Here is an 8,651-nt window from a genome sequence, read left to right on the forward strand (position 1 = left end):
GAGATGGCAGAGGTTGACAGCATCGAGTCCACGCTGCTGAAGATCCAGCTGCGCTGGATGGGTCACGTCTCCAGAATGGAGGACCATCGCCTTCCCAAGATCGTATTATATGGCGAGCTCTCCACTGGCCACCGTGACAGAGGTGCACCAAAGAAAAGGTACAAGGACTGCCTAAAGAAATCTCTTGGTGCCTGCCACATTGACCACCGCCAGTGGGCTGATAACGCCTCAAACCGTGCATCTTGGCGCCTCACAGTTTGGCGGGCAGCAGCCTCCTTTGAAGAAGACCGCAGAGCCCACCTCACTGACAAAAGGCAAAGGAGGAAAAACCCAACACCCAATCCCAACCAACCAATTTTCCCTTGCAACCGCTGCAATCGTGTCTGCCTGTCCCGCATCGGACTGGTCAGCCACAAACGAGCCTGCAGCTGACGTGGACTTTTTACCCCCTCCATAAATCTTCGTCCGCGAAGCCAAGCCAAAGAAGATTTGGGAGCAGACAATTTTGCTCAGCCAACTTTGCTCCATGCTGTGATTGCCACTTAATCACATTCCTCTTTTCCCCTGAACCATGCAGTAAATATAAACTTATTAATTAATCATTTCTTTCATAATGTTTTAACCCCTAGATTCCAACACCACCTCATACCTTCTTTTAGCTTTTCTAATTTTTTTCTTGATTCTTTTTACATTCAATATAGTAGCCAAACATCTTTTTTTCCTGTTTCTTATATTTATTGTAGTACTCCCTCTTTTTTCGAACCAAGTTTCCAAAATACCTTGAGAACCATGGCTCTCTCAAACTTTTGACCTTACCTTTCAACCGAACAGGTATATAAACATTTTGTACTCTTAAAATCTCTCCTTTAAAATTTCTCTATTACATCCTTCCCAGAAAACAAATTGTCCCAATCCACCCCTTGTAAATCCTTTCGCATCTCCTCAAACTTAGCTTTTCCCTGCTCAAAAACCTCAATTCTGGGCCCAGATCTATCCTTTTCCATAATTACCTTGAAGCTAATGGTACTATGTGTGGTGAGATGTAATTACACCACTAGGTCACCAGGGGTCACCCTGGTGACCTTGTACATAAAGCAGTCTTGAGGGTCCCAAGTGCTGGGGTTGACTTATGATGAAAGATTAAATCGTCTAGAATTGTTTTCGCTCGAGTTCAGAAGAATGAGAGGAGATCTTATAGAAACATATAGGATTATGAAGGGTATGGATAGGATAGATGTAGGAAGGTTTTTTGAGCTGGCCGGGGAAACTAAAACGAGAGGACACAGTCTCAAGATTCGAGGGAGTAGATTTAGGACAGAGATGAGGAAAAATTGTTTTTCCCAGAGAGTAGTGGATGTTTGGAATTCTCTAACCAGGGAAGTGGTTGAGGCTGCCTCATTAAACATATTTAAAATTTGGTTAGATAAATTTTTACAAGATAGAGGAATTAGGGGATATGGGGAGAAGGCAGGTAGGTGGAGTTAGGTCATAAATTAGATAAACTAATTAGATAAACTAATAATATTTAATAAACTAATATGATAGCTACTAGGATGGAATCTGCTTCTGCTCCAATGTGCATTCCCGGCCACCTGGAGACTCTTCCTGAGGAATGGAATCCGGGGACGACTAGCACGTACATGCTTCCAAGGACAGAGACGGCGAGGAACCGCTGTACTAGAATCATGGTGGAATGCAGGGAAGACCACAGAAGTACAATAGGGTAGGTAAGAAATGGCCAAGAGCCCTACCTGCCCATGTGTTCGCTGGTACAGGCGCCGCTGACCCTAAACCCCAGTCCAATCAGAAAGGGGCCACTACATGCAGGTGGAAGGATCTCCACAAGCCGTACTCCCAATCGCCACGTATGTGCAGAATTCCCAACCACTCCAGAGCCAGGGAAAGCAGACACTGCTACCATCACTCCCCCAGCAGCAGTTTCCCCAGTACCACAGAGACCTGACGCTACCACTGGGATCCCCCCTAAGCCCGCTGCAAATGTCCCAAAGCCAGAGACTCAGCCAACAGCCCCAAGCACCCAGGTTACTCCTCCAGCAGACACAAGCCCCACAGAGGCTCTAGAAGCAGTTCCCAGTACCCCAGGGTCCACCCTTGCTACACCTAAGGGACCAGAGACTGCGGGTTAGCCATGTGCTGCGACCAGACAGGCTGGAGCTCAACCCCAGAAATCCCTGAGCCGGCAAGGACTTTGGCCACTGGCAGATGCTTTCTGAATTACATGGAGGGTGCTGAGGCATCGGATAAAGAGCTAGTAATGCTGCTGTTAGTCCAGCTGGGAGACCACCCGTATACAAGATGCCAGGTCCTACCAAGAGGCAATGAGAACTTTACAGAGGCATTACAGTAAGGGGCATAGCGAACTCCACTCCTGGTACAGCCTCATGACCAGGTCGCCACAAGTAGGGGAGTCTGCCAGAAACTTTATACTCTCTCTGAAAGACCTGGCGAGAGGCTGCAACTTTGAAGCAGTATCAACTCAGGAGTATGCGGAGGACCTTATTAGGGACAGAATTGTTGCAGGCATACGGTCCACTGAGATTAAACATTGATTGCTGGAGAAAGGAATGGTGGGGCTAGATGAGGCAGAGACTATTGCAGAAGCTTCAGAAAGTACCAGGAAAGAATTGGAGTACTCACAGGACCCTGGGGCTGGGACAAACATCACACTGCTGGACTCTCGAGCCCCACGAAAAGAAAAGTATGCTGCCTCACAGGAATTCACAGCAGCAGCACACCTTGAGGTTCCCAAGTGCTGGGGTTGACTTATGATGAAAGATTAAATCGTCTAGAATTGTATTCGCTCGAGTTCAGAAGAATGAGAGGAGATCTTATAGAAACATATAGGATTATGAAGGGTATGGATAGGATAGATGTAGGAAGGTTTTTTGAGCTGGCCGGGGAAACTAAAACGAGAGGACACAGTCTCAAGATTCGAGGGAGTAGATTTAGGACAGAGATGAGGAAAAATTGTTTTTCCCAGAGAGTAGTGAATGTTTGGAATTCTCTAACCAGGGAAGTGGTTGAGGCTGCCTCATTAAACATATTTAAAATTTGGTTAGATAAATTTTTACAAGATAGAGGAATTAGGGGATATAGGGAGAAGGCAGGTAGGTGGAGTTAGGTCATAAATTAGATCAGCCATGATCCTCGTATTGAATGGCGGAGCAGGCCCGATGGGCCATTTTTGTCTACTCCTGTTCCTACTTCCAATGTTCCTATGTTCCTATGTACCCCAGAGTCCTCTGCCCTGCCAGAGAAAATGTCTGTTCCAACTGTGTCAAACAGGCATTATGCAAAAGTCTGCAGAAGCCCCAAGGCCACAGCCAAGGCCCATTCTCATGCTAATGAGAGGTGGGAAAGCTCTTTTTTCTCCACAGACAAACAGAAGAAGAAGAATGCCATGTGCAGCCGGCCATCTTGGACAAATGCTACAGAGCAGAGGACACAGTCTTCAGGAGATGAATATGACACCAAGTACTATCGGATGAAAGGACACAAAGGACACCCCAAACTTGTTTTCCTACACATGAATCAGGCGAGTCCACACAATTTATCTGATGCCACTATGTGCATCAAAATTAATAGATAGTGGAAGCAATGAAAGTTTTATTGACTAGGGGTTAATCAACTGCCTTGCCCTCCCCACACCCCCAAGTGAGCACCAGATCCTGTTAGCAGCCAGCAGCCTTGCGGCTGAGGTAAAACAGTTTTGCAGGGTTACTCTAGAACTCCAGGGCACAAAATACGAAGGGTTCAAATTACTAGTACTCCCTCATCTCTGTGCCCCGGTATTTTTGGGGTTAGATTTTCAGTGCCAGTTAGAAAGAATTACAATAGTACACAACGGGCCTCACCCCCCACTACGCCTTACGAAGAAACAACACTGCAGCCTGTCTGTCCTGAACATAGACACCTGACCCCAGAATGCACACCAATAGCCACAAAGAGCAGGAGGTACAGCCCGTGGGACAGAGCCTTCATTAAGACAGAGGTCCTCAGGCTACTACAGGAGGACATCATAGAGCAGAGCACCAGCCCCTGGAGAGCCCAGGTGGTTGTAGTAAAGTCAGGAGAAAAACTGCACATGGTAGTGGATTACAGCCAAACAATCAATAAATTTACATAACTAGATGCCTACACCCTGCCACGCATAGCAGACATGGTCAACAACATTGCGCAGTATAAGGTGTTCTCCACCATAGACCTGAAGGCAGCATACCACCGACTGTCCATTAGAAACAGCGTTCACATTTACAGGGCATTCGAGGCAGACGGCAGGCTGTATCAATTTCTGTGACTTCCCTTTGGTGTCATCAATGGAGTGTTCCCGTTTTAGAGAGAAATGGACCGAATAGTAGATGAGTTCCAACTGAAAGGTGTTCCCCTACTTAGACAACATGACAATATGTGGCCACATTCAGGAGGATAATGACACAAATTTAAAACGCTTCTTCCAGGCAGCCGAGGAAAGGAACCTAACATACAACAGGGACAAATGCGTCTTTAGCGCCAGGAAATTGCCAATCCTGGGCTACATAGTCCAGAATGGGGAAATCAGCCCAGACCCAGCCCTTATGCTCCCTCTCCTAGACCTCCCAGTGCCACACACACTGAAAGCACTAAAAAAGTTTTTGGGACTGTTCGATTACTATGCCCAATGGGTCTCCAACTACACCGACAGGGCCCACCCACTTATAAAATCCTCAGTTTTCCCACTGTGCCCAACAGCCACCAGAGCATTCAGGGACATTAGGGACCATATCGCTAAAGCTACCATGCGGTCCATAGACGAGTCAATCCCGTTTCAATTAGAAACGGATGCATCTGATGTGGCTCTGACAGCCACCCTAAACTAAGATGGATGACCAGTGGCCTTTTTCTCGTGAACCCTACAGGGGTCAGAAATAAGACACTCAGCAGTAGAGAAGGAGGCCCTAGCCATTGTAGAAGTAGTAAGGCACTGGCGACATTATCTGGCATGCAAGCATTTCACCCTCGTCAAGGACCAACGGTCTGTGGCTTTTATGTTCGATAACCAGAACAGGGGGAGAATTAAGAATGACAAAATCCTACGCAGGCAGATAGAATTGTCTACATTTAACTACAACATTCTATACCGCCCTGGGAGACTCAACGAGCCCCCGGACGTGCTCTCCAGAGGGACTTGTGCCACCCTTAACCACATGTCCCAGTTGCAGAACTTGCACAATGAACTGGGCCACCCAGGGGTCACTAGACTGTTTCGCTTCATTAAAACCCATAACCTTCCATTTTCAGTAGAGGAAGTGAGGTCAGTGAACAAGAGCTGCCCTATCTGTGCGGAATGCAAACCGCAATTTTACCGGCCAGACAAAGCCACCCTGATAAAAGCTACCAAACCTTTTGAGTGCCTCAGCCTCGATTTTAAAGGCCCGTCCTGTCCAATAATAGAAATGTTTATTTCCTAAACGTAATAGATGAATATTCCCATTTCCCCTTCGCAATCCCGTGTTCTGACACAAGCAGCCACTGTTATAAAATGCCTCCAACCCATCTTCAGCAAATTTGGGTACCCGAACTACATACATACATACAGACAGGGTGCTGCATTCATGAGCAGAAGTACAGCAGTACCTGCACGAGAGAGGGATTGCTACCAGCCGAACTACAAGTTACAATCCCAGGGGGAATGGACAAGTCGAAAGGGAAAATGCCACTATCTGGAAAACGGACCTCTTGACCTTAAAAGCAAAAGACCTGCCTGTTACTAGATGGCAAGAAGTGTTACCAGAGGCCCTACCCTCTATACATTCTTTGTTGTGAACTGCCACTAACAAGACCCCACATGACCGTATCTTTTCATTCACAAGGAAAGCCACGACGGACTTAGTGCTGCCTAAATGGATGATGACACCGGGACCTGTTCTCTGGAAGCACTGCAGACCCCACAAAGCGAACCCGCTGGTGGATCAAGTGGAGTTGAGGCACGCCTTTGTCACATTCCCAGATGGAAGAGAAGACTCGGAGGCTACCAGGGATCTCGTGCCGGCCGGATGTGTTAACAACGCCGAGGAAACACAGATGTCTATGGATCAACAAGGAGCGCAGCAGCAGTCACTAGAACAGTCGTCCATCGAGTCACCCCAGAGGACTATACCACCCACCCCGGAAATCAGGACCCTGGGTATGCCCGCCCCACAAAATATCACCACCCTAGACTTGATGGCAGGACGTAATCCCATACAAGAGGATCCCCAGCCCACATGGCCACATGACCAACCAGTACTTCCTACTCCTACACCTCCACCAAGAAAGGCCAAAAGGCAGACCGCACTCCCCACCTCTATACCACTACCGAGGAGGTCCAGAAGGCAACAAGCCACAAAAAATTTTGGACTTACTAACAAGGGAAGGAGGACAGGGGTGGGGGATATCAATTTTTTAAGGGAGGTGAATGTGGTGTTATGTAATTACACCACTAGGTCACCAGGGGTCATCCCGGTGACCCTGTACATAAAGAAGTCCAGAGCTACAGTCTAGCCTTCCAGGTTTGTCTCAGTGTACATATTAGTTTATTAAAGCTGTCTTATACTCACACTGCTGGTGTGGTTATTGTCAGTACACTATGATCACTGGACCCGAAGTGCTCCCCCACACATACTTCTGTCACCTGACCCATCTCATTCCCCAACAGTAAATCCAACACAGCTCCCTCTCTAGTTGGTACCTCAACGTATTGATGCAAAAAGCTATCCTGCACACATTTTACAAATTCCAACCCGTCCAGCCCTTTCACGGAATGGGTTTCCCAATCAATATTCGGAAAATTAAAATCCCCCACAATCACTACTCTGTGTTCATTACAAATATCTGCTATCTCCCTACTAATTTGTTCCTCTAATTCGCGTTCCCCATTCGGTGGTCTATAATACACCCCTATAATTGTAACTTCCCCTTTCCCATTCCACAATTCCACCCAAATAGCCTCCCTGGACGAGCCTTCTATTCTATCGCACCTAAGCATCGCTGTAATATATTCTCTAATAAGTAGTGCAACCCCACCCCCTCTTGCCCGCACGGTTCTATCACACCTAAAGCAACTAAATCCAGGAATATTTAACTGCCAATCACATCCCTCCTGTAACCATGTTTCACTAATCGCTACCAAGTCATACTTCCAAGTGTCAATTCATACCCTCAGCTCAACCACCTTCCTTATACTGCTCCTAGCATTAAAATAGGCATTTTAGAGATTTTTACTTCCTGTATGTTTTTTACTTCCTTTATGCCCCTATCTTTTGCAATCGACCTCTGTCCATCTTTGTATAGAGCATCCCCCTTTTCTATCACCTGCCTTTCCCCCCTCAAACACTGTCTACAAGCTTTCTCTGATTGCACTATAACCTTCTCCTTGCTGTTCTTCATTTGATTCTCTCCCCCCAGCCATTCTAGTTTAAAGTCTCCTGAGTAACCCCAGCCTGTGACCCATTCCTGGGCCTTGTTATTTTGTATATAAACCCCTGTAATGGAAGATTTAAACCGTGTTTTTTTACTTTTGCAGCCTTTGCTTCTGCAAGGCTGAGAGCCTGCTTGTTTTTTAGAATCAGCATACATAATCTAATTTACACTATGGGGCCCAGGGATGCAGTTGAATAGGAAGACATAATCTAATTTACCATTTCATCTGATGCAAGGATCGACAAAGAGATAGGCAACAGACTTGCTAAGGCAAATAGCGCCTTTAGAAGACTACACAAAAGAGTCTGGAAAAACAACCACCTGAAGAAACACACAAAGATCAGCGTGTACAGAGTTGTTGTCATACCCACGCTCCTGTTCGGCTCTGAATCATGGGTCCTCTCCCGGCATCACCTACGGCTCCTAGAACGCTTCCATCAGCGCTGTCTCCGCACCATCCTCAACATTCATTGGAATGACTTCATCACCAACATCGAAGTACTCAAGCTGGCAGAGTCTGCAAGCATCAAATCCATGCTGCTGAAGACCCAACTGCGCTGGGTGGGTCACGTCTCCAGAATGGAGGACCATCGCCTTCCCAAGATTGTGTTATATGGCGAGCTCTCCACTGGCCACCGAGACAGAGGTGCACCAAAGAAGAGGTACAAGGACTGCTTAAAGAAATCTCTTGGTGCCTGCCACATTGACCATTGCCAGTGGGCTGATATCGGCTCCAACCGTGCATCTTGGCGCCTCACAGTTCGGCGGGCAGCAACCTCCTTTGAAGAAGACCGCAGAGCCCACCTCACTGACAAAAGCCAACACCCAACCCCAACCAACCAATTTTCACTTACAACCGCTGCAACCGTGCCAGCCTGTCCCGCATCGGACTTGTCAGTCACCAACGAGCCTGCAGCAGACGTGGACATACCCCTCCATAAATCTTCGTCTGCAAAGCCAAGCCAAAGAAAGAAATCTAATTTGCACTATGAGGCCCAGGGATGCATATGAATTAGTAGATAGACCTAAATTCCACCATGGGGCCCAGGATGCAGTTGAATAGAAGACATAATCTAAATTCCACCATGAGGCCCAGAGATGCAGTTTTCTTTTGTTGGTCACAGACAGTCAGGAGACCTTGAAGATAATTAAATCATTTGTTCAAAGAGATAAGATCTGAAGTAAACAACTTT

General features: G+C 47.0%; 1 long non-coding RNA gene across 1 annotated transcript; it reads left to right on the forward strand.

Annotated features, from left to right (window-relative positions):
* The first annotated feature begins 749 nt into the window (after positions 1 to 749).
* LOC138754255 (uncharacterized) lies at positions 750 to 6,597 on the forward strand. Its single transcript, XR_011351616.1, has 2 exons — positions 750 to 1,723; positions 3,399 to 6,597. It is a non-coding gene; the product is annotated as an uncharacterized lncRNA (long non-coding RNA).
* The last annotated feature ends 2,054 nt before the right edge of the window (positions 6,598 to 8,651 follow it).

Source organism: Narcine bancroftii, chromosome 2 (genome assembly GCF_036971445.1).
Source record: "Narcine bancroftii isolate sNarBan1 chromosome 2, sNarBan1.hap1, whole genome shotgun sequence".
Taxonomy (NCBI): Eukaryota; Metazoa; Chordata; class Chondrichthyes; order Torpediniformes; family Narcinidae; genus Narcine; species Narcine bancroftii.